The sequence below is a fragment of the Metopolophium dirhodum genome, chromosome 1 (assembly GCF_019925205.1).
Source record: "Metopolophium dirhodum isolate CAU chromosome 1, ASM1992520v1, whole genome shotgun sequence".
In the NCBI taxonomy this organism is placed as follows: Eukaryota; Metazoa; Arthropoda; class Insecta; order Hemiptera; family Aphididae; genus Metopolophium; species Metopolophium dirhodum.
In genome coordinates, this window is record NC_083560.1 from 68,314,558 (window position 1) to 68,323,771 (window position 9,214).

Sequence of the window (9,214 nt, forward strand, 5' to 3'; positions counted from 1 at the left end):
AATTCAAATTGAATATATTTAAAAAAAATTAATATAAGGTACCTATTTAATAATAATTTTTAAAATATTGAATGACATTTACACAATAAATTATACAACAATTTCACATGAAGTACTTCGTTTGTCAGTAATATTACATAATATTTATGAAATTAATTCAAATGATAAATGACACAATTTAAAAAGATTAAATAACCAACCTATTTTCGTTAATTTTGTTTAATATCTATTTAATTTATGTAATTGTCAAACTATCATAGTTTATACTGGAGGCTTTAAATAATAAAAAAAAATCTATTTTACCATATCTTTTAACTATGAACATTTACTCAAGATCGTATTTATTATTTGTGTTTAAAAATATAGACATAAATTGGATTACAACATATATTATAATTACATTGTTTATTATAATATTATAATATACTCATATTAAAAATAATACATTGTACTATATATACATTAAGTTTTAACTTGAAAAAATTAAATTGAATATTAGAGTTATTAGAATCGTTTAGTTTTATTTTGCAATATAAATAAGTTAAAAACCGATAAAATTACCTACATAAATACACTTTTTGGGAAGATATGGCTCAAGTTATTTCTTGAAATCGTCTTTAAAATTATTGATAAATATTTGAAATTTAAATGGGGCATTGTTACTATTTTTACAATAAAAAGGAATAAATACATTGTCATTTATATTCAATCAAAACATTAAATTGCTATTTTACAAATATTTGTAGATATATGTTGGTGTAGTATGAAGTATTTATATTACCTACCTATAAATAAAAATATACCGATTAAAACTGATATGATTTATATATAATGATGATTTATAATTAATGATTTTTTTAATGAAAGAAGTTACATTCCATTGTTAATAATATAAAATATCATATACTTAGTGGTAAATGGTGTAGTTCAATAAGTATTAAATGGTTACATTGTTTTGATATGCATTATAAATTTACATTATTTTTTGTTAATTAAGAAAACATTTTTGTAGGTAATAAAATAAATAGAAAGAAATTATCTTGACTTAAGGAAGTATTCAGGATTATTATTATACTATTCAGGGTACTCCGTGTTCATAATCTGAGAACTACAGTGTACAAAAATACGCAAATACTTTGGTCCAACTAGCGTCGAAATTGTAGGGGGGCTATACTTAATAGTCCCGATAAAAAAATAAAATGCAAGCAAATCAACAGGGTTTTTTTAACTCAACCCTCCGTTTTAATAAATACAATTAAAGATACAAAGAAAAAATAAAAAAAAAAATTGTCCAGAATTAACATTAATAATAATTTTGTTTGTATAAAATAATTTAATATAGGCAGGTATACCAATGATAATTTTTCTTTTATGCTCTGATGTTGCAAATTTATTTAAAATGACCTCACTGCTAATTGAATTTGATATATTACTCCCATTAATATTTATGACTGTCAAATTTGTGAAACATCTCTTCAAAAATATTTGTCTCGACAAAGAAAAGTAATCGACAATGATGCAATAATAAATATTAGGTACATATTATACAAAAAAAAATTCATCACAGCCAATCTTTAGGACAAAAATAATTTAAGGAAAGGCTAAATATATGGTGCTAACCTCCGTTATCTCGTTCTATAGTTATGCTAATCCGTGAATAATGAATAAATAGTTATAGAAATAATGTGTTTGAGAGCTGTTATATTAGGTTACATAAAGTAAATACAAATAAATGTATGAAATACTCAAATCATCATCAAATAGAGTTTTCACTTATTCATAGATAATATATAGTTGACTGTAGGTAATACATAATAATATAATTATTATTGATGCACATGCATAAGTTAACTGTTGACAATAATTATCGTTGAATAATAAGCAGTTATTGGCAAACCATATATACAACATCTACATAATTTCATAAGAATGTCTCACTGTAATTATAAGATATAAAAAATATTATGCATTTACGATGTTTTCCAATTTAACTATTAATTAGTAGCCCATATTGAATGCTTGAGAGTTATAAATAACATGGTGAAATTATTGAGAAATTTTAACTTTGTTAGTAGTTTTAAAATGTACCGTATAGGTGCATTTTCAAAGCGATGGCTAATGGCTTATGTCTGCAAAAATGATTGAAACTGATTTTTTGTTCGCAAAAATTAAATTTTAAATCAATTACTGTGCAATATATGATTTACTTTCTATACGTGTTATAAACATTTTATGACCTGTTTATTTGTATTTTTTTTTCAAAGGGATATAATGCACTACACCACTATACGACATTAATGCAAAATGTATAACCTATACTACACTATAAGGATATATAAATATTTTAGAATAAAGCGTAAATAATAAAGTGTAGAAATAACGGTACACAGCTGCTGTATTATTGGAACTATATAGCCCCATAATATTGCAATATATTATTACCTATATTATTTTCATACATAGAGTTGGCTGGTTTGACGTGTGTATCTAATGTGTCTATATGTAAACTGATTGTGGCACAGACACACAGGTTTCATCGTCTTTTAACGCGGTAGTGGTCACTGGTCGTACCTTTAGCCATTTTGGCTATATTACGCAGTCGAACGAACCGTGAAATATCACCTTTATGCTACACCGCATTATGTTTTGAACGGAAACGAAATTGTGTACAGAGTTGCCTCAGAAAACTGTAACTACTATACGCATTATTCCTATGTTATAGCAATAAAAAGGTATTCATTATTTCTATGTGTTTATAAGCAAATTTTCGTTTTTAATTTCCAGTACCGCCTAGGAATAATAGTAGTGTTGTAGTGGTGATAACAATATATTGTATCTATCTCGAATAGTATAGCTTAGAAAGCTATAACGTCATGCACAGTCGGATATGTTAACATTTTATTTTATTATATTTATGTTTATTGTTTATATTATAGTATTATTATTTGTTACTACCGATAGTTGTTCCTAGTTGTTAATCCAAACTATTAACATGTGAGTAGAGTATACATATTAGCTACATCGTATATGCAAATTAAAGTTGAAAGTAGCAGTTCAAAAGTTTTGTCAAAAATTGGACAGAGTTATTACTCTGGCTGCAGCATTGATCGAGTATAATATATTTTTTATCGGATATAAGAGCCCCTCCTCCTCCTCATTCCCACCCATAACTAACATTAGGATCATTGCCTTTTTTGGTATAAAAACATTTTTAGTTCGTCAAGACATTTTAAAACTACATTGTGTGGTCTATAAATGGTTCAAAAACGTTTGAATGGTTTATAATAGTGTTTAATTTATAATTCACTAAGTTGTTCGAAATATCTATATTGATGAGGAATTAAAAACAATTGACAAGTTTTCAGGATGAAGTTGTAAAATTGATCTTTTATTACTTCATACTTGGATTAATATAATATTCTTAGTAATTGTATTAATAATTTATCCTACTAATTACAGTAATATCAATCTATATGGGATTTAAATATTACTAAATAACAACGAAGTAATATCTATTTCATTTATTGATTATTGAATGTATTAAAATTTCATCTTTAATTTTAAACTACTAAAATATAAAATATGAATTTACTTTTTCAAATATAATTTGATCAAAAATGGAACGAAATAAAAAATAATGCATTAAACAAATCTAAAAAGCATAAAATAATTAATTTTTAGGTAATTTACAATATCAATAAAAAATAATTTCTAAGTAAATTAGTATGTGTATGTACAGGTACTCAATACATTTTATCAAGTTACGAAACAAAGTATAATAACCCCTTTGTCTTCATAATTGGTTTAGTATCAATTTTTTTCGGTTATTTAAACATAAAAATATTAAATCATAATTGTATCGTAAGTGGATTCTATTTTATTTGTTATACAACCCATATGGGTCATTTATTTGTTTAATTTTTAATTTATCTAAATTATTTTTTCTCCGTGGAATACTCAAATTTTGAATGAGTTTATTAAATTCTATATTGAAATCGAATATGCACAATTCGGGCAAATGATTGACATCAGTCTGGTTTAGATATTATATTTTACAGGTACCGTGTATTATTTATTTTTGCATGATATTTTGATTATTTCACGTAATTTAGGTACGTCAGATTTCCATTTTACGATCATACAATAGGCTGTATTAGAGTATGGCAGAGAAAAAAAAACTATTTACAATAAATTATTACAATTGTCATTTTTATTAAATTAACAAAACAGTTTTAAGAAGCTGAAATTTTTAAGCTTATCGCATTACGTTTTAATATTATATTACAATTTATTAATATTAATCTTATAAGTCATAGATCCTTATATGTTTTTATTTTTTATTAATATCGATCTTTTATCCAGATTTGTTAGCTAGTCATTCAACATATATATACAATTACATTTTTATAATTTAACATTTATATTCATAATAATATAGGTGTAAAGTATAAATTGTATCATTAATATGTTCTATTTTTATGTAATATTTATAACTATCACTTACTTCTTGCAGGGTATCGAGATTTGTAAAGTGTTAATGCATTTTATAGTTTTGATGAACAGTTTGATACTTTAATCAAAATACAAATATTGTAATTATTTATTTTGATTTGAACATTAAAATGCTACTTTTTTTTATTCAGTAATAAATGTTAGTTGTCAAATCATATTTTTGATAATTGAAGCAATAATAATAATTATTATGTTTAATTAATAAAAATGTAAGTAATTTAAATATACGATTTTATTGTGTTATGATAAACTTTATTGCTTTAAATTGTATTAAAAAAGTATTCATTTAGTTTAAGTTTCATTGTGTAATAATTAACCCGTTAAGTTAATTAATTAGCACATCTTAAAAGTAACTAGTTCAGTTAAAATTTATGAAAAAATAACTTATAAGTAAACTTTTAACTTTTAAACTATCATTAGTGGTCTGTTTTGCTGGCTTTTCTTCAAACAGGTTATCTAACATAATTAACAAGCGTTTTGGATGATCTGCAACAATTACAATACTAATTTTCATTTTATATCAACATCGAACACATCCCTAATATAGAAGACATTTATCATTCTCGTATTCCTAAAATATTTTCTAATATTTTCATTTCAAAAAAGAAAGAGAGCCGATTTTTTACCAGCATGGCAGCATCGAACTTTTTACTCTTTACATTTTTTGTAATACATCTTATTGAAATAATCAAACAATTGGTTCTGCAGAAATGGATGATGATATTAATGCGCATTAATTAAATTTCACCAAACACTCATCAAATTACATCAAACTGATAATTCATTTGATTTTTCTGACATTGACATCATAGGACGGTCCACAAGTTCTACTTAACAAATTATGGGGGAAAAATTGCGTACATTTTTAATTTTTATACAAGCTTTATTTTCTTTATTATTATTATTTATTATAATTATTATTATTTATTATTATTATTATTATTATTATTATTTTTATATTGATTAATTACTAATAATTACTATTTTCTTTACTACTAACAATAGCATTTTCATATATGACACTTGAAAACCGCGAATAAAATAATTTTTCAAGCATACGCCAACGCTATTTATAATAACAAAACTTTTACGTAATATAATATTGGGTCCATATTATTCTCGAATAAATCAAACTAAAATTTCTAATAGTTTTCAACTGACTAAACATTATAATGTAATATATTATTATTCGATATTTTACAAATAGACTGGTTATTATTGTGGTCGAAATATATTACCCAATTTTCCTGTCAAACATATTTTCGAATTATTTTAAGGAGTGGTCACCAGGTAGTATCAAAACAACGGCGAATTACAACACAGATTATTTCAAATGATGCAGTCACACTGTGACAGTTAACTCGAACAGGAATATAAAAATAAATTCTCTTTGTACAATAGATTACTCCTTCTCCAATTTCTTGGTTTGAAATCTTTGATATTCCAGTTAATAACTCCACTTGAAAAATGGTATTTGTTGTTTTTTTACGAAAGAAGTTGCAATACTGTTTAATACATTATATTAACTTAACTGAGTTAAAAAAAATTAGGATAACTATTAATTATTCTTTTTAAAATATTTTCTATCAACTTAACTCAATTAAAAATTATCATAAACTTGCCCAGGCTTGTTTTTTACTATACTCAATGTAATTTTCAAAATATTTAGATTATTGTAATGCTATTATTTATACCACGAAACTATTTCACACTGGTTTTCCGTGGCACATCCGTATTAACTTATTGTATGAAATAATATTATTAATTTTAGTAATGTTTTTAGATAATATATTATATACCATTTGTTTGTGCAAAAATAAATGCAACTTACCATTATCACTAATTTAAAAGTTAATTAGGTAGGTAGGTACTATAATAGGCGCAATAGCACTATACATATAATATATTTAGAATTATATGCTTACGAACCTCTCCACTCAGAATCATTTTTAGTACCTATATATCAATCTAGTTTATCATTGAATTGAAATTTATTACATATATTACAGATACGACACTCATTTATTCAACGATCCTATTCAAACCACTATAATACGGTAAATATGTGTTGCTTATATTTTATAATATTCAAATGTTCCTATGTAATATTTTTGGAAACAATTAGATTAAACTACAATTTAGCAAAGTTTATTACCTATCAACTAATACTGTGATGTAAATAAATTATAAAATATCCTTAGAAATAGAGACTATAGAAGCTGCCATGAATATATGACGTCTATGATTCAATCATTTGTCGCATGCAAGAATTGAATGATTTATCATTAAATTAAAATTTACCACAGTCATAACAGTTACAAATAGGTAAGTAAAAAAATTATATTTTATTTATTCAACAATAATTAAAATTGGAACTCCGCTTGAAATAATATTTTTATTACAACGTTATATCGTAAACTTTTAATACAAAATCCATACTTCCCTACCCGCTTTAAAATTTTTTTTTTTGTTATGCAATCTAAATGTCTTCTTTTGCAAAGCATGTCTAAGATTTTGAAACCATAAGATAATATTATTATATTATAATTTATAACTTGTGGATCTTAATTAACATAATTGTAGTGTTTAGTAAATTACTTTTAAAAAGTGGATAATAAAATTACGTTAATTGTTACTTTAAATATATTTGTTAACATTTCTTTCGCGTTACTTAACATTACCTTTTCATTTAAAAAGTAGGGTGTAAAAAATTACGTTACTTTTTTAATATATTTATATACTAAACATACATTTAAAATTAAAAAAAAATCAATAAACTCACTATATTCACTAATATTGTGTGTTTTGTAAATAAAAATTATTATACCTGTTATCACCTCTTAGAACAGTGATAATGCTTAATCATGTAAAAGATACGAATACATAATGGAGGTTGAAATATAGATAGAATATTAGAATGTTATCTTGTTCAATGGGAAAGTTAATTTAGTTGGTACGTTCAGGAGGTCAAAATTCCCAGTAGTTTTCAAAAGCGACGGGAAAAACAAAAAAAAAAATAAGGATAAATGGGAATTTTCACGCAAAATAGGTTTTTGACAAAATCGATTTTAGTTATTGGTGTACCTCTAAAACAAATGACCGTAGATATATTTTTTACATACAACTTTCAAAATATCTTGAGCTGTTTACGGACATTTCCAATTTTCAGTTTTTAGTTTTTTTTTTCTATATAAATGTCGGTAAAATTTTATTCGTTGGGTTAAAAAACATTATATCGTTATAACTTAAAAAATCGTTATAAAGCTTTTATAAGCCTTTAAAGTTCGAATTATGGCAAAATTTATCAAATTAAAAATTGAAAAATAATTTTGTAGTTAAAGTTTACAAAATATTCAACTTTTATAGTTCAGGGATTGAAAATTTAAAACAAGGTTTTTCAGTAGGGTTTTCTGTAACAAAAAATATGAAAAATATAAAAATACAGTTTTTTTAATAGTTATTTTATGTTCAAATTTGGACAAAATTAGATATTTAAACGAAGAAGAACGGTTTTAGTTTTATGTTATGTTTTAAAAATACTATTCGTGGGTACTTTAAACTTCTAAAGTACAGGATGTCCCGCGTGGTCTTACCCATTGCGATATCTCCTGAGATAATAAATATATCATAAATCTGATTTTTTATTAGACTCGCAGAGACAAAGACTACACATATTTTATTTTTTAATTTAATTAAATTTTTTGGTATTTTATTATTTTTGAAACAATTTAAAATATCCATTTTATGGAATTTATTTTTGTGAAAATTTTGACTTCTCAACATTTTATTTTCATTAATCCCATGATTTTTAAAATTTTATTTTTTTGTAGTTAAAACGGTAAAAAACCGGTTTTTGTCTGGGCGGTGAGACCCCCTCTATGGCCAATGGGTTATCCTCACGGGACACCCTGTATATTATTATATACAAATATTTAAATAAACAAACAATAATAATTGAACTTACCTGGGTGGTGGCTATTTTATTAATAGTAACAATATAAATATGATATTAAATATCCTAGGCTGGCAAACCGTCTTCTCTCAGAATCGTTTTTCATATATTCGTATGCAATGATATTATATCATTGAATTCAAATTTAACACAATGTATAGCAGTCACCCACTTGTAACCTACTGTACAGCAGAGTAACTTTCACTTACCCACTTTTTACTTTCGACACCTCAAACTACCAATTAGAGTAAATTCGCTACCAAAAATCATAACTAAAGTTGAAAATCATTGATGAATTTTTACTGCTAGTAAAGGTGATGTCAAAAAATAACACACACATCACGTTGTAAAACCTTAAATTTATCACTCCGCTCATGAAGAAAATATGTAAATACATTTCTATCACAAATTTACTCGAGTTATTCATTGTTACAATAATTAAATTTATAATATAATATTATTCAATAATGTATTAATGTTGAATATAATATTGCTATTTGCTTCATAGCAATTACCTTTTATAAGTAGTTTCGTTATAATTCCGTTAGTTGAAATAAAATGTAATGAACGTTACTAAAAAAAAATAATTTCGTTGGGTTAATAAATTTGTAATTCATCTTACGTTACTACCCAATGGTCAATACTTCATAATTATTAAATGTATATACCCACGTTTTCATCAAAGTGATTATCATCCTTTTTTTTTATAATATAATGTTTATTGTTACGTATAATTAGGACGTCGTACCC